At 42.9% G+C, this 20,378-nt stretch overlaps 1 long non-coding RNA gene across 1 annotated transcript in view; it reads left to right on the forward strand.

Annotated features, from left to right (window-relative positions):
• The window catches only part of LOC116441545, a 101,385-nt gene that overhangs the window by 64,041 nt on the left and 16,966 nt on the right, over window positions 1–20,378 (forward strand). The gene's annotated exons all lie outside the window — the stretch shown is intronic.

Raw genomic sequence — 20,378 nt, forward strand, 5'->3', positions numbered from 1 at the left:
TATTTAAACTCATGTAAGTTTGGGTGGTGGGGATTTTCCTTCTTCCCCAAAGTCACTCTGAAATATTTAGTGCAACCAGATGTGGGTGTACTGTTAAGGTAAAGAATTAACATTGCTTCTTGAGGAAATCATTATTTTACAATTAATACTTGAGGAAAAGAGGAAAGCCTGCCTCTTTGCCTACTGTCATAGGAAGTTCTTGGACTGGTCTGAGTCAAATTGCTTTTGATGCTCCTTGTAGTTAAGGCTGCCTTGTCCCCATACTGTCCCCATCCCACATGCCACCTACCAGCTGTCCCCATCAGCTCTTGCCTGCATCCTTTCCACGGCAGAAGCCTCAAAGAAGGAAGTAAGTGAAACCCACACCCCATACTTCTCTTTGAGGTGAAATTATGGCTCAGCATGGTCAGTTATGGGAATGGCTGCTGACATGTAGTGGGTTTGTGTCTCCACTGGTAGAACTGTCTGGTGGGTAGTTGGGCTCTTGATACGATGTCCTCGTTTTGCACCAGGCTGCATAAGGGCATGATAACCTTGACCAGTTTGTCTGCCTGGAGGTTCAAGTTCATTTCTTGTCCCTTATGTAGGTTTTTGGTATCTGCCCTGGGCATGTGGGATTTCTGAGGTGTTTTGTCCTTGAGAAAGTAGAAATAATGCTTGTCCCCAGGGGTGCCCTGAGCCATAAATTGTTAATATTGGTAATGTCCTTAGAAATCCTTGCAGGGAGGAGGCTGTGTAACTGAGTTTGTGATTTGGAAAAGAGAAAATAAAGGTCCTTACGAGATTGTACCTTTTGGGCAGGAGATAAAGGGCATTTACTGCTATCTGTGGTGGTGAAGCTATAGTGAGACACCTGCACCCCACCCATACCTCCAATGAGCACCACAAAGAACACAAGCCTGTAATATTTATATTCTAGTCTAGTGCTTTTATTTTGTTATATATTTTCCATGCAGTGAGGAAGCTCAAAACACAATGGAGGTACAGGGAAATGTTTGTTTTTTCTCGTGTAGAAAGGGCTGTGTCCTGAGGTGATGTTATGAAGCCGCTTTATTCCTTAACCATCCGCTCAATGCCCAAGGACGCTGTGCCTTTACGATGGACCCAGGGCCGGAGCCACGGCACCGAGGGGGCAGTTGAACGGTTCGGCCCAATGGCTCGGGAGGGAGTGTGCCAGGAGCGCTGGGCTGCTTTTTTGGTTTCTGTTGTGTTCTGGCTAGCTGGAAAAAGGTTCTGTTGGTTTTTCTTGTTCATTTTCCCTTCCGTTGCCTCACTGCCTCCCTTCCCTCCTCCACTGGTCCGAGGAGCCTCGGGTGGCCCCGGCGGGCAGGCAGAGTGGCCCTGCTGCTCCGAGCCCACATGTCTGCTCCTTCTCCAGGAATTTGCTGTATTTTGAGGGTTTTTTTCCCCTGTTCTACCATGTTTTGTTTGGTGTTAATAAACAGTTTGTTTTTTCCATTTTCACTTGCTGTGACCCACTTCTTTTATTGGTGGAGGAAAAGGGGAGGCCTTTTTCCCTTCAGAGGAGACACTCATCCTGGAGTGTTTCCTCCTGAAGTTTTGTCTCCAAATCCGAGACAGACTGAAATGTCATGTTGAGGTTTTTGTAAGGGGTCATTGTTTAGTACATTGCACTTGAAGGTCAGAAGCAAACTGAGGGAGTGGGGAAATCAGTGTCCGCTGGTGCTGTCTCATGAAGCCAATACCTGCTGTGATTTTCCAGAGGGAGAGCAGAGCACTCTGTCCCACCAGAAGCTGAGCACGTGCATACAAACACCGGGGGAAATGTGTCTACACAAATGCATAGCTTTTAATGGCTGAGCCAGCAGTATGTGAGCTGACATCAGTGGTGCAGACGTATGTGCAGGGCAGAAGCAGTCTGTTTGCTGGAAAATACTGCTCCAAACACTGTTATTCTCCCATTGTTACTCACTCCAGTCTGCAAAACCATGATTTTGGTGAAAATCCTTCAATGTTCTCCATGCTATGGAGAACAGCTGCTGTTTCTCTCCTTGCTCAGGATTGTCTTCCACTGCTCAGCCAAAAGTAGCCCAAGCCTAAAGGCACTTGCTACTTACAGGAAAACCAGTATCTCCCAGATAGGAACAGAATGAGAATTATGTTGTGTTACATATCGACTCCCCTTTTTACATCCAATTTGCAGCCTGCAGATCTGTGTGGTGAACAAACCTCAGCTGTATTGATGGTTAAGGGTAAAAGCATCATAAATGCCACCAAAATCGTGTCAAAGTACTGTGTCGGGGAAATCACGCAGTTGCTGCTCCATGTGCTCTCCCTCCACTAACCTGCCGGCCTGGACCACTATAGTTATTACAGCTTCAGTTATTTGGCAGGAGATGGCCCCTTGCTGCAAGCAGGGAAGCATGTGTCAGTCCTAATTAGATCCTGATCCTGGAGACCAAACACTAGAATTGGATCTGATTAGCATAGTGAGGAGACTTGGGATCAAATCTGTGGCATTTTTGCAAGAGAAGATTTTGCTCTTCATGTTCACAGTATCAAGACAAGCGCATTCGCTACTCTGTGGGAGTGAGATGTAAAATCTCAAATGGGTTTTTTACTTCTTGTTTATTGGACACATCACTGCAGTAAAAGTTCCCTGGGAACAATCTATATCTGTGTCCTCACCCAGTTTCTTATCCCTGGCATCAGAGGGGAATAATGCTGTTCTTTGAGGGAATGAAGGAAAGAACTGATGCCTGAAGGTATGAGGTGCTGCATAGAAATAGCCCAAGGAATAGATGAGGTCAGCTTCTCAAATGGCTATGCTTTGCTATTGTTTGCTTTAGCACACAGGGCAGCAAAGTCGCAGTGAATGTATAGAGCAAGACAGTCAGTGCTGAGGATCTGCCACCTTCCCTGTGCATGCACTGTGGAAGGGTTTCCCTGGGATTAGCTCTCATCTGGTTCCCATGGACTGAGTGCCTGGTGTAGTGCCTGGAATGCATTAAATGTATATCTTCCAGCTTTCGTTTCATCTGAATGGATCTCTGTTTTGCACACCATGAAAACAGCTCACGGTTTGAATCAAAGTGCTATTGCCATACGCATTCCTAATTCAAACTAAAATGAGAGGACAGATGCATCCTTCCGCCCATCCAACACTGAGTGATTGGCATCAGGCAGATCCTTATTACCTGCAAGAACCTGCATATCTCCACCCATCCCCCACCAGCTCAGGAATACTGTCTTTCCCTCAGCTGCAAAGCCAAAGAGCCCGTAACTCCTCTTTTCCCACAACAATTTGCACAGAAACAGCCACCAGTTACAATGTAGCCTTTTTTCCTAGCATCAGCTAAATAATAGTGACACACTCCCTACTGTCATTGGGTTTTGCTAATTTTAGCACAGATGTAGTTCTTATTTCTTTGGGAGAGCCATAAAACCTTCTTCCAGCTTCATGTTTTATTCCTCTTCGAAGCCCAAACAAATTAGCGAAGTTGAGAACTTTATTTTCAGAGTTCATTAAGCCCTTAACAGTAAATCCTTTTCTCACGTTCCAGATGTTGTGGTTTCCTTGGCCTCAGTTTATATTTCCTTCTGATGTGAACAAGCCAACATCTTACTCTGGCCTTACCAATTTCTTTGGAGAACTGAGCAAAGGGGGATGCAAGTAGTCTCCTGAAAGGATCTCAGAGAGAGAAAATGAAAATATCTTGGTGCTGTCGTACCATCCTCAGCCCAATGCTTCATCTGTAGCCACTAGACATTGCCTCCACCGCTTAATGCCCTGACCTCTGCAGAGCTATTTTTACATATTGAATGCATTTTTACTGATATATTTTTCATTGCTTTCCTTTTCACTTGAGTACTTTACATTTCAGAGGTAATGCTCACCTGCATTTGGGTATGTCGAAAACATGGCCCTTGAATAAATTAAATGTTTTGTTTTGGCAACACATCAAGATCTGCACAAATCCTTCTTTTCTGCTTTGATTCTGCAGAGCATTTTGGACATGCTGAAATTTAGCAGTTTGGGCAGTCCCCTGGATTTGAGCAATGTCAATTGTGCATCACATGCATTAATTAAATACCCAAACATATCTATTCTCTTCCAGCCACTGGTGAATCATTTTCAATGTAGTTTGTGCCTTTTCATCCTCTTCAAATGTTGCATTTTTGAAGACAAGCACCTGCAAGCCTTTTAGGAGGTGTTACTCCTGCTGTTACTGACATTTTAATAAATGCAGAAATAAATGCTCCCCACCAAATTGTCTAACGTCAACACTTACCTCATCGAAAGAAGTGAGTCAGTTTGAACAGTATTTATAACTTGTGTCATACCTATAGCTGCCTGACGTGAAGCGCATCCAGTTTTGTATCCATTTTTCCTGTTTTCTTTGAAACCATAGTAACTATCAGGCTGCGTTCATAAATATTACAATGAATATTTGTCTTTGTGCACTTGCATGGGGAAACATATGAAAAATGGATCAAAGACAGCAATTCATAAAGGGGAGGGGGGGGAAAAACCTTCCTCATGGTGTATGAGTCTGCCTTCCATGCGAGCGTAGGTGCTCACACTCTTGCCAACAAATATTTTATGGTGGGGAAAGACAAGTACAGTAACAGAGGGTAATGCCCTGAACCAAGAGAGCCACTGGTATTTGGTGATTTCTTGCTTAAGAGAGCACCTCAAGGCATCGCCAAATGTGACTGACAAGATGCTGCTTTGTTCTCTGCAGATAAGCATTTCTAGGAAGAGGGAACCTTGTTTGGCATTTCAGCCGGCTGCTGGGAGATTGAGCATCTGTCAGCTGAAATAAGTGGGGGAAACATAGAGGGGATGAGGAGGAGATGTTTAAATGTAGCTGAAGCATTCAAAGGGCTCCATAAAGGACAGCAAGTGCATATTTATTGTTAAGAGGCTTTAGCATCATTTGTTTGGCCTTGGAGCTTTCTGTCTGTCCCAGAGAACAATATTCTTCCTCTGGAAACTGTAGGAAAGCCAAAGATATTTACACATTGAAACTGCTGTGTTTGCAGGGATAGTGGGTAACACTTCAGTTTTTCTTTTCACAGAATTCTGTATTTGTATGGTTCTTATAGACAAAAGTCCCTCACATTTGTTTTTAAGGTATCCATTTATTTCACCAGTCCAATGTATTGGCCCGCTGGTATATTATCCATTTTTTGAAAGCAGCCTCATGTAAAGAACATATCCAGACAGGACAGTCATGGAGACAGGTTATGAACTTTGTTTCAGTTTCGTGAAACCAGATAATTCTTCGGCTAGAGAGAAGTGAAGGACAGAAGAAGTTTCAGAGGTGTGAGTTTTTTGTCCCATAGCTGGGATTTCCAGATTTAAGAAGATATCAAAAATTTGACCAGAAACATCTTGAAAGTAGGTCAGCTTTCTACTACTACCTGTTGATGGAGAAACCACAAAGGATTTTTCTCTCTTTCATTCGGTTGGTTTGTTTTGAGTTTTTTGGGATTTTTGGGGGGTTGGGTTTTTGGGGGTGGGGGGGTGGTGTTTTTTGGTGTTTTTTTAAGGAGGCAAAGCATATAGAATTGGGGTTGCATCACCTATTCTATTCTCTATGTCTAAGAAAACCAAGCATTGTGGATTTTTGCTAGGTTTAATTCCAGGCTGCATCACCTTCTCAGTTTCACCACTGGAAAGCTGGAATAGTTTTGTTGTTTCTTCACTTAACAGACATGAGTCTGGTCCCCTCTACACCACGTCAGGCAGAAACCTCGTGCTACTGACACAATCCCAGGGTAAAGTGTATGTAAGGTATATTATGCATCAGGGTCTCAAATCAGGAGCTGCAGTCCCCAGCATCACAGTGATAAAAAAGCTGTGTTTGTTCTATTTGTCTTCTTGTTTCTTACTCTCTGGATTATGCTTTGAGGCTTGCATCCAAACCCAAAAGTACCGAAACTTATTGGGAATGAGGGTGGCTTGGGATTGGAGAGGACTTGCTCTCTGATGACTTGAAAGCAGCTACTGGAGAGCTCTGAATAGTCCTATTCATTGAAAAGATGCTGTCAGGATATCAGCAAGTAAAACTGTAGAGAACAACTCATGGTGCTGCATCTGGAAAACAGAGATCACTCCGTGGTGCATTTCCACTTACCCCTCTGCAGGCACAGACACCTGTTTTGTGAGAAATATAGGTTTTCCCAAAAAGCCCCGAGGTGCACCTGTGTGTTGGGGTGAGGTCATGGTTGGGGTGAGACAGCAGCGGGTTTCAGCTGAGACAAGGAGTGGCAAAGAAGTATGTGTGTGTTTTCAGGACCCACCCAGAAATGCTGAGGGGGCAAGGTTAAGAGTGGGATGGCAATTTAGGGTGGGAGGCAGGAGAATTGGTGCAAGAGCCTGAGGCCATTTCCCTCCTCCCAGAAATTTCTCAGTGTTGGAACCTGCAGCTGAAAAAAGCCATCTTTGACTGGCATTTTCAGGTTTCTTTTGCATTAGAAATTCTGCTGGATGATCAGTCATTTCAGATATTAGAGACAAAAGACAATTGATTTTTGGTGGCTCTTTTTTTCCCAATAAGTATGTTCCATATATGAAGGTTTTGTTATCAAATAATTCTGAGGGAGCTTTTTTTCCTGCTTGCAGAGAAAAAAGTATGTGGTTACCTTAGAATATGTCAGCTGTTCTTTCTGATTTTTTTAAAAAAATTTAATTATCACATTTCAAAAAAATTGTAAACACGCTGCCTTTCCAGAGTCTTGACAACTAGTGACTCTGAGCCTCTGGTTCTGCTAATGACCAGTGGTCAGTGCTGATCCAGCCTGCTGGGATTCCAGACACCAAACCTGGACTTCTTGGTGGTTGGAAAAATGTACTTTAAGGGAAGAAAATTTAAGAGTTTAGTCACACATCCTGGAAAATAGACATACAGGGTCAGGACGTGGCTTCTTCCCTGCCATGAAGTAAAGGAGGGCTGGCCAAGGGGTTGGCTCTTAGTCTCTTGTCAGACCTGTGTCTCAGCTGGAGCTGGGCTTGCCCAAGAGCTGCTGGGAGAACCAACCCTGCCATGGTGGCTGGAGGTGCCCATATGGGGTCTCTCAGTCACCCTGCTCTACAGCTGAGCAGATGACCCAAAATAACAACTGGATTTTGTTGGCCATGAGCCGTTCAAGGAGCAACCATTCCCTTTGGCTCTTCTTGGCAGCAGGGTAAATGATGCACAGGGTCAGGAGGTTTGGGTACTCTTGTAGTAGGGCTTTCCATGTCCTGGTTGGTCCACTGCTGCCTTCCCAGGAGCTTTCCACAAGCTGGAATTGCCATTGTGTTTTGTGGCATCATCTTTGAGAACATGTACAGGGGAGAGAATGTAAGCAAGGGCAACTGGTGGCACTTTGGGGCACGTTTGGTCTTACAATTTCCCAGTTCAGGAAAGGAGACGGGAAGAAATGAAGGAAATTCAAAGCCTTTGAATCTGGGCTGCCCAGTGCATGGACAAGGAGTGCAAGGCATGTGTGGAAGTAGCTGCTGGGCATTGGAGAAGGAGGGTGTGTTCAGGAAGAGTATATAGGATATATGAGTTTCCCGTACCTCCAGAGCTTTGAGGTTGGGAATGGACTGAGCCTTAGGTGGTTTAATGAGTGTGCAGAGTGAAGGGCAGGGAAGAATGGAAAGAGAGGAGGAAACATGCAAGAGAAAGGGCAGGTGCCTATGTGGCAAAGAGGTTTTCCTCCTCGTCTCTTCCACATGATTCCCACTTGTCCCAAGAAAGCACATAAGGCACAATTGAAAGGAAAGGTAGAGACCAAAGGACTGTATTTTTAAAGACTAATCTTGGCATCAGGAGGGGGCACTAAAAATAAATAGGACTTCTTTTTGTGAATTAAAATATTTCTGAGTAGCTGAAATGTTGTGCAAAGGAGGATCCCGGACTTTTCTTTCTTTTAGCTAAATTTAGCTAGTAAACATGGATCTGCAAATAAATTCAGTTCTTCTTTTGATTTCCCTGCATCCTTCCTTTTTTTTGCTTCCCCCATTGTCTTCAGAGTCAGCTGCAGTGCTTGCCTGTAGTTTCACTGACCCCCTTGGAGCCTAAGGAGGTCCCCACCCACTCACCCCAGGCAATAAAGCCTTTCTTTAGGTGTGGAGTTTATGACTCTCAGCTCACACCACTAGATCAATAGCATCTGGAGCCCTGGAACATTTTAAAGTTATCCAAATGTTCATCACTAAAGAAAACTCAGCAAAGTTGCTCTTGGGTCTTTCTGTTCAAAGGAGGAAGGCATCATCAGGATATAAGGGGTAGTTTTGCTGGTCGGCTGGGGAGATACAATAGCCTTTCTGTGAAGGCAGCATCCACTTCACGGTGCTTGTAGCATCCAGTGACATGCCTGAGAACAAGTTTTGTAGCCACAACTGGAGGAAGCAGGCAATGTTCATGGAGTGTCAGATAATCTGCTGTGACATATGATCCAAAAACATAAGGCTGACGAATATTCCTGGCACTGTGTGCCGGTGCTGAGAGCAGATTATGCGTTTTTAAATGTTTGATGTTCTTTCAACAGTTAAAAGCCATTTTGGGCAACAGATAGCTCTGAAGATATTTTAAATAATAATTTTTTTACCACTGGGGCTTATCAGTGCTCCATTTTAAGAAGCAGCATCACAGAAGGCAGAGGGCTCTCTAAGGACCTAGCTCTGATCTCACTTACCCCTATTTATATCCGGAGTAACTCGGCTGAAACAAATGGAATTTACTCCTGCATTAAGCAAGTGTAACCGAGAGCAGAATATAACAGGCCCCTCTGTTTGGTGTTTTCTGTATCTCTCTCTTGCAAACTATTTTTGCAGGTAGGATGTTTCTGTGGCAAAGGGAAGCCAGAGCATTTGGGTTTTAGAGCATGGATGGGCACAGGTTCCATTCAAGACCTGGCAGCTGGGTCAAGGAAGAGCACTTAGCCAGCAAAAAACCGTGAGTCTGTGGGCTCCAGTGTGGGAATCCCCCATGCTTAAGCAAACAGTCCCACCAAAATCCATGGGGACTTAAGGATTGTGTTTATAACACTTTATAGAACCAAAACATATATGCATTAATTTAAAGAAAAACCCTGTTATTATTTTTATAATATGTATAGGTATATAAAATCAACATGCACAGTGGTAGGATACACGTTTCTAAAAACCCATAAACATCTAGCCCTTGTATTTACCATCTTTCCATATCTGGGTATGTTTTTAGAACTAGAATCTGTATGGATGAATTAAAAAAAACTACTCTCTTAGTTATTATTGTTGTTGTTGTTACTACTATACAAGTGAAACCCATATACACAGTGGTAGGAAATACTGATTCTAATGACCCATAGCCAGACAGAGCTGGGTTTGTGCTTACTCTTTCCAGTCCTGTGTATGTATTACAAGTGATGTGGCTCTGCAGAGCTCTCTCAATCCAAGAATTTTCCCCTCTCCGGCAATTGCATTTCCCACTAAATACTATGCTCTGCTTTTCCTGCCCTGCTGGCAGTGCAAATGTGCCAATCTCATTCTCGAGCCATGGTTCCTGTTGTGGGATCAAATGTTAGGATTTTAAAAGCTAAAGTTTGATGTGGATGAACAACTGCCTATAAAACGCATTAAGCTCTTACCCTGTAATGTATTTAATTTCACACTGACTGATGGTATTGCCCCTGAATGGATTACGGCAGGGGGCTGCCATTGTCCTACTAAACCACACTGGTTAAATAATACCTTGGAGTCTAAAGCTGCTCTGGGAGCATTTCATATTGGCTAACATGTGAAATGAATACCTAGCTTTTCTGTGAGTACTTTGGGTAGGTTTAGAAAAAAAATTAAATTAGAAAAGCAACTACATGTTGAGTTGGTTTACAGTGCAGGGAAATTTTGCACAGTTGTAGGATGGTTCTCCCTCTGTGAAACACAGTCCAGCAGCTATAAAGGGCCATGGTTTAGAGAAGTGCAGGTGCTTGCCTTGGCTCAGCAGGCTGGGAAGGCTCCTGGAGCACATTACTTCTCAGGAGAGGTCCCCCTAAGCTCATTCCTCATGGGTGTTTGGTGCTTGCAGTGTATTTATTTAAGCAGCGTCTCCTTGACACTAGTGCCCAAAGGGTCAGAGACGGGAGTGCTGCTCAGGGCTCAAATATATTAATGTCTCAGTACCATAGTTGAGAGGTATCAGCTTCGTTACTGGGATTTTTTATTTAATTAATTGGTTTTAGCTTCAAGAGGTGTTCCCTGCTAAATAATTCTTGCTTAGTCTGCATTCTCTGTCCCTTATGTGGAGGTTAATCAAGAGTTCCTTCAGTGCAGTTGCACCTTCAGTATGCAAAGTCAGGCTCCTGGACTCTACCAATCATTGATGCATGTCCTGCCCTGAATCATGTCATTTTGGGAAAGCCTGTGGTTAATTCTATGAGGAAATGCCTGCCTGTTTCACCCTGCTCCCCATTATGCAAGACAAACTCAAACCAAGGAGTATTTCTCAAGTCCATGCAATTGCAGGCAAAGACTGTGCTAAGTAATTTTGAAACTATCTGCTTTATCTGCATAGGTATATTTATGTGCATATATAAATATGGGGATGTATAAAATATATATAGAAGGAGAGAGGTCTGTAACCTCCACAAGTATCACTCGTGAATATGTGGCTAGGGATAGATTATCTGCAGTGGGTTGAGGCACAAGCCCTTAGCAACTTTGCTTATTGCATTGATTAAGAAAAATTAAAAGATCTTTTCTTTCTTTTAAAAGAGAAAGAACTGTGATAAGAAAAGGATAAGGAGGTATTAAAGCCTCACTAGTTTTGTTTTTTTTTTCCCCTCCCCAGACTTCAGCAGAGCCAGGAAAGAATGCTGGAAGTCATCAGAGGCATGGCTGGGATAGAGAGTGTTAATTCTTCCATATCTAAGCCTCTTTGTCGAAATTCCCTTTGTCTCTTGCCCCAGGTCATTAAACACTAATCCCATCACTCTTCCTAATCCGCTGCAGTGGAGCCAGAGTTCAGTTTCCGAAACTGTCTTTGTTGCTTTCCTAATAGACAGCTCGCTCTGGATTTTGGTTGGTTCGGTCACTTTTAGGGCTTTCCAGCACAGTTCTTTAATGAAGTGCCATTAATGAAACTTTTCCTCCTTCATGCAGTGTGCACGGGCATCAATTGGTTTAGCGTTAAGTAGGGTAAGGTGCCTAGTCATCTCAGCAGCCTTTGCAAAATATGACTGTCAAAGGCAAAACCTAGGAAACAAAACCATTGAAGAATATAGCCAGTGAAGTACTCATTTAATTACTAAGGATTTACAAAAGAAAATCTGTTCTTTGTGGCTTACAAAAGACAACAAGCTCAGAAGAGATAGTAAAGGGTTTGGAACCTATACTCTTTTCTCCCTCCCCCTCTTCCCAACAAATCCTGGAAGAGGAAATGTGGCTGAGCAAAGGCATCAAAGCCTATTGTAAACTCTTTCCAACCTGCTGCAGGAACACTAACTTTCTAAGTGGGAGGTGTTCCACTCGCTGCTAAAATAAACTTTGAGACCTCTCCTGCCAAGAGATGTGGCCACATTATCCAAATTAGTTCTTCTGTGGCAGAAAATCAAGCATTGGTCCATTCTTCTGTGCTGAGAATGAAAGCCACTTCATAACAAAAATGTTTCTGATAATGGGAGATGGTTTGTAGAGTTGTGTCTGGCTGCATGGGTTTCATCTGGTGTGGTGGATGTCTTGAAGGGAGTACTTCCTGGGCAGAGAATAGATGGCAAAACTTTGCATCTTTCTTATGGCAGTGATGCTGAAAACCCTCAGTATTCAGTTCATTTGCGACAAGTGTAAGAAGGGAAGCAGGATGATGGAAACTCCTGAGAAACTCCTGTTTATGTCCAGAGCAGGCCCACCTCTAGTTTTAAACTGTTACCAAAATGATAGATTCTGTACATAGTTTTAAGTATAACCGTTACATCTTTGGAAAGCTTTCTTCTGCAGCCAGGTACAGGAGTTCCTGTGCTAATTGGAGCATCTTTCCACTAGGTCTTGAGATCAGGATTTGGAACAACTTCCATGTTCTCAGTGGGATGGAAAGTTAAAGAACATAAAGACTGAGAGGGTAAGAAAACTATTGAAGCTGGCAGATCTGCTGGCTGTATATATTCTCTTTGATAGGTGTTAACATTTTTTCCTGTGATATCAACTATCTAATTACCAGCAAACTTGTGATATTAAATAACCACATCTTATTGTACAGCATGCTTTCCATACGTTCTGTTTTACAATGTTCATGTGACGTATAAATGAGATCCAGGTTTGATTATTAAACAATTTAATTGCTCTGTCAAAGTTGATATTACAGTGCCCTGCAACAGTGCTCCAAGGGAGGGTATTCCTTTAAAGGCTCTTTTAACAACTGGTGGGTCTGTGTTTGGTTTGTCTAAATCGAATTTTTCTCTTTTTCTTGCTTGTTTTTACATATATATATATGTGTATATATATATATCAGCTGGTTTGGGGTTTGTTTGCTTTTTTGTTTATGTATTCTTGTATTCTTGTATTTTATTCTGTTTTGCTGCCAAAATGTTCTGGCAGGTGACACCCTAACTTGATCTTCTTCAAACATTTTGGTGCAATTATGTTGCCTCTGGTTGTAAGCCAGCTCGATAACTTGCTTTACTAAAAAAAAATCTCTCAAATCCCCTGGGAAAATAAATCAGATCCATTTACAAAGTGAATAAATCACAACAAAATGATTCATTTGCAAATGAAACCACAGCATTCTCTGGAGATAAAGAAAAACAACTGCATTTTGCCACTTCATCACGGTTTCTCCCCCCCTCAAATTCCAATGTGCATCTACTGTTGGCAATAAAAGTTACAATTGCATGTTGTTAAAATTCGTTCATATGCTTCAGCAATTCTACTTTCCCTGTAATTGACTTGCCAAGTCTCTTACTTCAGGGAATTGGAACAGCTTTTACATGTGATGAGGAAAAATTTCCTGTACAAGTCACTTCAAAAAACAATAATAATAATAAAAAATCCAGAATGTGTCCTGGTGTTGTTTATAACCTACGCTGGAGGAGCACACCCACAGCAGCATCACCAGCTGAGTGCCAGCTGTCTGCTAGTCTCTGACCCTTTAAACTTAGTCCTCACTCAAGTTGATCTGCTGATGGTGAATTAGCTCCCCATGGCTACATCCTGCCAGAGCTTCTCATTTAATCCTTCCCTTCCATTTCCCAACTACTGACTTTTTTTCCACACATCTTCTCTCTCTGCTTTCACCAACTTCGGCTGAGATGTAAAACGAGTTTTGGATGGGTCCATGCAACTTCTGGGGAATGTCTTCTGCAGGCCATGGCCCCTAATAACTTGATAATCATGAAAAACACATATTGGGGATGGACATTGAAGCACTGAGTACTGGTTAGTGGTGAGCTCTCTTTAAACCAGCTGTGATGCTAAACGTAATAATCACCAGTCTAACCAGTTGTGGATGTCTAGGTTAAGGCTGGATGCCTTTCATCAGCACAGGCTGGTAAGAAGCATGCCTGGCTTGTATGGCTGCAACTTTGGGACCAGTTTCATGTCCACTTGCATGAGCGGCAGAATCCCCTTGGATTCTGCCCAACTGAGCCAGGCAATCAGCTGTGGGGGGTAAAGAATGGATCTCATTATTGATTAATATCACTTTCTTGATAAAGCCATGAATGAAACATCTGTTAGTTTCCTTGGCTGGGATTGATTTTCCCTCCCTGCCATCTATAGGAGCCCATGCAGAGCTCCATGCACGTGGAATTTTCTCATGAAGCCCTTGACGTAATTTCAACAAAAGGACATGAAGAATTTCCTTTCCTTTGCTAGCAGTGGCATTCAGAGAGAAAGAGAACCCCTGGAAAATGTAAAAGCTTTTGTAAAAACATGAGAAAAGCATTTAAAGCCTTTTCAAAGAAAGAAAACATCAATGTAAAGCCTCCCATAGTTGTCTGCCCGTGCGGTCTCTCTTGATTTGAAGAGATTTTAACCTTGCGGGGAGGGAGGCAGAACTGAGGGTTTTGTTGGGTTTTATTGTTCTGCTGGTTTGTTTTGAGTTTTGTGATATCTTCTTTTTCATCAACACATGCATGAGCTGTGATTATACTTGAACATTTATTTAGCCCTTCAGAAGCATCACTATTCAAGCATAAAAATACTCACTCGTGTGTGTTGCTATGGCCAATAATTTCTTTGATGCTTGGCAGGAATTTACACTTTGATACTATGCAGTGATTTTCACTGAAAGACTTCAGTGATGAGTTACCAAGCCAGTATCTTCTGGATGGACTGCACAGCTGTGTAGATCAGTCCCTCTTTCCTACTCCACCCCCAGCTCCCCTTTAGCTTCCCAGGCAGTGTTACCAATGGTCAAAAATCAAAGCATCTCAGAAAGGAGCCACAAAGCTGATGGTCTCCAAAGAGAGCTTCAGACAAGGGAAAGGGACATGGGAAACAGAGTGGTGAAGGAGGAGAGTTGTGAGAGACCTCTCACCAGAAACACGGAAACTGTGGAGAGAAGTGGGACAGTACAGAAATGCATAGAAAGTATATGCAGCTTTCCATCATTTGAGTGTTTATGCTTAGATACTCTGCCTCTCTATTGGCACTGTCCCTGGCCTCACTGGCACTTCAAAAGCCTTGAAAAATAAATGCCCTTTAAAAATGGGAGTTAATAAAAGAAAACCAGCTCTTCAGTTGACATCTCCTTCCCAAGCGGCAGCACTAGAGCTGTTGCAATTCCTATGTTGTTCGCTTGGGAAGCTGAACAGAAAAGGCACAAGAAGCTTAGTTTAGTTGTAAAGAAGAGAGAAAACTCTTCAAATCTAAATATGCTGGAGCATCCAAAATACATTCAGGGTCTCCTCTTTCCTTCTCTCATTCTGTCTTCTCCCAGAGTAAATATCTTGGTGTGAATTTTCATGAGAAAAATAAAACCAAGCATTTTCAGTCCTTGTTTAGGAGAGAGGAGAAGCAGAGATTCTTAATAAATGTATCAAAGGGACATGTCAGCTTTATCACAGTCTTCTTCCTCTGTTCTTGTCAGCTTTCCTTTGTAGCGAAATCCTCCCTGCCTCCATGCAAAACCAGGAAATATGCTCCAGTGCCCACCCAGCAACACTAGGCACCAGGTCTGAGGAGTTTCTGTTTGTTGGAAGGTCCCAGAGAGATCTGCCTAGGTCTAGCTTGGAGAAGTGAGTACTGGTGACTTTGTCCAGGAGGATAGTACAACTGAGATACGGATGGAAGGGCACATGGCTTTCTGAGCACTCTTCTATTGGTTTCAGAGTCCAGGAGTTCAAGGAGTTGTGTTTCCTGGTGTCCTGCCTGTCCTTCCAAGCATATAATTTTTCCTATAAAAACTCCCACTTGTGAACAAACTTTTCCCTCCAAATATGTTTGTAGAGGTATGTAGGTGAAATTCATTGGCCTCCATTTCAGAAGTCATATTCCATGACCTAATGGCCTTGGATGTCTGTTAAAAATTCCAGATTTAAAATTGTCCTTGTGAAAAGAAGTGCCAAAGTCTAAAATTATCCTATGAGAAAGGCTCATACAAAGATTTCTCTTTCAGCAGGGTTTGCACATCAGGTTTCTGCTGCTCAAAGGATTCGCAGTGCAGTAAGTCAGCTTTGATGATGGAAATATTACCCTCTTGCCTGAATTTTATTTTATGTTTGTTTTCCCTTCTGCCTCTGGTAGTCTCCAGCACCACTCCTGAGAAAGGCTAATTACCCATCCATACCCTGCCGGAGAAACGGCAGCGATACCACAGCCCTGCTGCCAGTGGGGCAGGGGTAAGGGCTGGCTGCGCCCCCGAGAGCAGAGCTTTCCAAGAGAAACACTCAGACAACACAGCTCTTGAGTGCCTTGGCCATAAATCTTCTCTGGGCACCCTGCCTGCTTTATGGACTCCGCCATTTTCTCTCAGACAATTCAGAGCCTGCCCTATTGCCTCTTACAGAGGCAAAAAGAGCACAGCTTGCTCTGGAGAGAAGAAGATTTAAGTTTTCTATAATATTGGGATGAAATTACCAGAAGAGTTGATAGTATGTGATTCTTTTAAGCTAGCAAGAGAGTGGTGACAGTCTTCTGCTCTCTGCAAGGTTAGTAGAAAGGAGAGGGCAATGAGATTTTAGTCCATATCTGTTAAGGGAAGGAATAGAAATAATCAGCTTAATATGCAGTAAAGGAGATTTAGATGAGATATTACAGAACTTCCTCATATCAAAAACAGTTAAGCACTGGAGCAGAATATTCAGTAACTGTGGAATCACTGCTGTAGGAGACACATCTGCAAAGGTTGGGTTTAAGGAAACATAATCCTGTCTCCAACAGATGGTGTGGATGATTCCTCAGGGACAACACTCATCTCAATTTCATATGGTTCACTACAGAGAGCTTTCCCACTATAAAGAGGTTAATATCTGATTCCTGGGTTCAAAAAAGAACATAAGAAAAGCCATACGGGTTCAAAACTAAAAATCTAACCCAGTGTCTCATCTGCTATGGGGACCCACAACATCTGGAAGGAATGTAAGAACAAGAGCGTCGTACAGGGATGCTTTCCCCAAACTATCTCCCACTTGGTACATTTTGGAATTCAGGGATGTGAATTCTCTTGCCAGACGTGTTGTCTTTGCAAGATCAGTGTAAATAGCTTACCTGTTTGGTTTTTCTGTCAGATTTTTGCATTAGTTTTTTAACTCAGAAAAAAGAAAGTGGTCATGAGAAGGTGGAAGAGGAAAAAGTATAACAGGAGGAAAAAAGAGAAACTGGGCAAAGAATGAAAGAGGGGAGCAGAAGGAAAGAGAAAGGAAGAAAGTGAGAAGTGAAAGCAAGGAATGAATAGGAAGAGGGAAGCATATGAATACCTTGCAACAAAGGAAACCAGGGAAACAGAGGGTAGCATTAGGTGTGACATCAGTGACTGAGACCAAGCCAGGCCAAATGCAACGACTGTGACACTGTTTCTCTCCACAGCTTAGGTGCCATGTTTGGGAGCTGAATCAAATGAAGCCCATGCATCATTAGGGTATTTGCCAGCCACAAAGTGAAACATCTGGACAGCAAACCCCTCCTTTTATTGCCAAGCCTCTACTTGCCCTGAAGACCCAGTCCTTCCCTGGGGCTGGAGGGGCTGGTGAGAAGTTAGATCTGATGCCAGAAGGTCTCCAGGGCTGGTGGAAATGGCACCTGTAGAATCCAAGAGTGGGGAAGTGGTGAAGGTCTACCACATCCAGACTTATGTTGAAAAACTAATGTATTGGTGTCTTGTGAACTTTTCTTTTTCATGGCTGGTTTAGCTGGGAAGGTGGTGATGTCTTGGGAAAAGGGGCATCCAAAACCCAATAGCTGTCAGAAGTTTCTTTGGTTTGTAGTGTTTTTGGTCTGAAAAGGTTGGTTTATTGAGTGGGGTTGCAGGAGGGAAGTGTTGGGAGACAATATTAATAGGTCTTTGTTGTTACTTTGTTTTTCACAAAAGATGCCTGGCATTCCTGGGTTTACCCTGTCCTGACAGGAACATATCTGAAACCAAAAAAATTCTGTTTCTTCTTTACCCTCCTGTTCTCCCCCACTTCTGGCAGGCTGCAGTACCCCTGAGCTCTGTTGTTGACTTAGCGCATGTTCTTGTTGGGAGGTTTATGGATGGTTAATTATCTGAATTAAGTTACTGCCTGTGACTCTAATCCTGGAGACTTCTGTTCCACGGGCAAGCATAGCCAGTGCTACACTGAAGCTTGCAGCTTTACACTGTTAGTGGAACTCTGTTGTTTTCATCTTTGCTGCATGTCTGGATTTGTCTTCTTAAGCTTGAGAGTGGGAGAGACTTTCAGATTTCCTTCAGTCATCATGAAACAGCACTACTCATGTTCAAGCTGGTGACGTTACCAGTGGCAATCTGCACTAAAAGAAAATCTGTAACTAAGCTGTCACTTTGGTTAAAATATCTTTCTTAAAAAAAAAAGAAAGAAAATGGGATCCCTCTGTGTCAGGAGAGGAGGGGGAAGCTAAAAGAGTCACACGCTAGTAGTATATAACATCCAGAAATTACATTCATTGAGTGCCTCCACTATCCCATCTTTTTCTGATTTTGTGAATATCATGTGTAGAACAGCATCATGTGGTTGCTAATTATGACAACCAAAGTGCAATTTTGTAATAAGGCTAGCAGATGTTTGCAGTGCTAAATATTCAGATCAAACCCAGCTCTTTTTGCCCAGCACACATCCAGTCCAGATCACGTAGAGTGTCTGAATTATTTTTTAAATTTGTTATTCTCTATAAATTCCCTCTAGCTCACCTTTTAAGCTATTTGTGATGTGATCTGTAAGATCAGGTTGCAGAAAATTACAATATTCCATTTGCTCGTAATTAGGTTCTCATTTTCTCTCTATCAGGCAAAGAGAAATTTTGCCAGTAATTGTGGTGGGACAGGACCAGCCCCTCCATTTTGCTTTCATAAGGATTTTAAACGGCATGTGAACATACGAAAAGTTTGTGTTGACCAAAATGTCTGTGATGAACTGTAAGACAGTCGTTTGCACTCATGTGAGAAGAGCTCTGTTAAGAGCCATCAATCCCACTTGTGACAGCATATTGACACTTGCTGGTCTTTAGGATTCATTTCTTAAAATGCTAATGCAGACAAGTTCCTGTCTGTTGTGGGAAAATATGGGGGAACTTTGTTAGATGAGACACTCAAGTGCAAATAAATGTTTCCTGTAAGAAAGCATTTGGCTCAAATCTTTCCTCTTTTTTTTTTTTTTTAATCTCCTAAATTGTTTCCCCATGTCCTTAGTGACACCCTTAGGAAAAAAAAATTAAAAATTAGCATCATCAAAAATAAAAGTCAACTGTGCACATGCCAGAGATAACTGGAGATTTATAATATGCCCTATATAACTTGTGAGCACTGAAATAATATATGTGAGTGATGGGCTGAAACTTCATGGCATGAAGGATGCCTTTCTGGATAATTTACATCTTGGGGGGTAGTATCTTAAAATCAGAGGTCCTGTCTTCACTCTGTGCACATTAAGAACCACATGGTGCTTTTCATAAGAGCCTGGGCTTGCCCCAACTAAAATTGTTTCCCTGCTCTTTAGTCTTGCAGCCTGTGCTGTGCTCAGACCATCTGGTCACCATTCTGCAACCCTGGCCATGGCTGTGCTTAATGGCAAAATGATTTCTGTCTGTGTACAGTTGGTAGAGTGTTTTGCATACTGCATATGCTCAAGGTATTGCATATGAAAGGCATTATGTAAGATTACAGGGAAAGAAAAATACTCTCTTAAAAATTGTCAGTAATTGCCCAGAATGCTCTTGTGACACCGTTTGATGATGAAGGACCTTAACCACTGCTCTGAAAGGGTCCATTTTTTAACTTGTATTTTAAATTTATCAACTGTGGAATTCTCTGCTTTTTGTTGTCCTTACTATTGGCATCTCAGATGGCCCTCCTAGAGGCCAGACCTGGGTGTCTGGTCATCTAAAGATAACTCAAAATGGACAAAAGATTGGAGTCTGGGGACGTGCCCAGGCTTTTACATCCTACCCGAGCATCACTCAGCGTGCAGCCCACATTTCCCCACTCCCAGCCCCATGCTTCTGGCTTGACACAGGTGCCCACAGCTCAAGATCACACCGGTACAGTGGAACTCAATGCAGCTGACATGATGGGTTTTAACAAAACCAATCTGTCCTTGATGTTAGTGTGTCCATTCCACTCCTGGTCCTTTCAGGTTGTAATCAAAGCCCTAAAGCTTGGTTTGGCTGCTTAACATGAGCAGTAGGTGAGGCTGGAGGTGGCACAAAATTTCAGGGATTTCCCATTAGCATTAAGCAAGGCTGGAGGTGACCCAAGTTTTTGGGGACATGTGTACCATGTTAATGGTTCTGTAGACCCACAGGGACCTGTGTCCTGTGGGAGTGGGCACTGGAGGTCTAACCAGGGCATTGCTGATGGCTCAGGCTGGAGTCACTCTACTGACTCTTGCCATGGTTTTTGGCAGCTGCCGGTGTCTCCCCATGCAACATAAATGTTGCTCCAAATAGGACGTACCTGTAGTCACCCTTTACAAGATTTCCTGTATCAAGGCTTGTGTTACTGAAGGCGTTTGTTTCTTAGGGTGTAACCACACTGTAAGAGTGTTTCCCAGCTGCCTGGGCACCCACCCAACTTGGTTCCAGACACAACTGTAGCAGTGCAGTGTGAGTGTGGGTCTGGGGAATTCAGCCAAAACATGGGCAAAACCCATAACTGTTTTGGTGACAATTTGGCCTGAGAAAGTCAGGCTGCAGCACTGGGACACAGAGCTCTGGAATGTCAGGGAAGATTACTGGTCTTTTTTAGGCTCTGCTAAAGGGGTGCATGTTATCAATGTTCCTGAAGGAACACATG

Source organism: Corvus moneduloides, chromosome 3 (genome assembly GCF_009650955.1).
Source record: "Corvus moneduloides isolate bCorMon1 chromosome 3, bCorMon1.pri, whole genome shotgun sequence".
NCBI lineage: Eukaryota > Metazoa > Chordata > Aves > Passeriformes > Corvidae > Corvus > Corvus moneduloides.